Here is an 828-nt window from a genome sequence, read left to right as displayed (position 1 = left end):
ATTTCTATACCTTGGATTCATCCTTAATAATTAGCTAAAGATGGAGTCTGCAAATCCATAACTAAAAAATCAGTAGCTGGTCTGTCTAAACTGCTGGGAAGTTGGCATTCAGTTCCAGTGTCTTTACAATAATCATATGTCTCCTTAGTTCACTTGGTAAGTTTACAAGGGACTTGATAAAAAAAAGGTGATATTCCGGGTACTTACGGTTCCGTGTCAAAAATTCCAAAAGCGACAATTTCGACTTTCGGCGACGCGAGTCCTCTTAACGTAATGTTGACTGGGTCCTCCGTCCTGACTAATGTGCTATGACTAGTTGATTGAGTCCAATTAATTTGCTACGACCAGTTGATTGAGTCCAGATAACGTGCTATGACCAGTCCAGGACGAGGGTGCCGTCTAGATAAATAGAAAAGATGTGTGCTGTTGTAGAAGCTCACCACCATCACCAGCCTCTCCGCCATCTAAACCTCTTCTTCCTCCTGCTCCTCAATCACCATCTGAATTTGGAGGCAGATAGCCACAAACGTATGAGACATGTCCTGGTGGACAAGAATATCTCATTTTTTAATCATAAGAATGGAACAGAATGCATTCAAGCACCTAAATGTGAGCAGGCCTGCAAAGATATAGGGCTTTTAATGGCAAGGAAGGAGTGTGTTGCAGGTGGTGAACCTTACCTACACCTTGGTACAAATGGTATTATTAGAATATATAGCAAGTACAAACAAGTAGCCGAGGTGCAGAAAAGGTCCGGGACAACCGTATGGTGAGGTGAAGACTAAATCAAGTAACCGTGTAGTCAGGCACGTGAAGTGAAGGTTAAGT

Source organism: Papaver somniferum, chromosome 2 (genome assembly GCF_003573695.1).
Source record: "Papaver somniferum cultivar HN1 chromosome 2, ASM357369v1, whole genome shotgun sequence".
Classification (NCBI taxonomy): domain Eukaryota; kingdom Viridiplantae; phylum Streptophyta; class Magnoliopsida; order Ranunculales; family Papaveraceae; genus Papaver; species Papaver somniferum.
Note: the sequence above shows the minus strand (reverse complement) of the source record.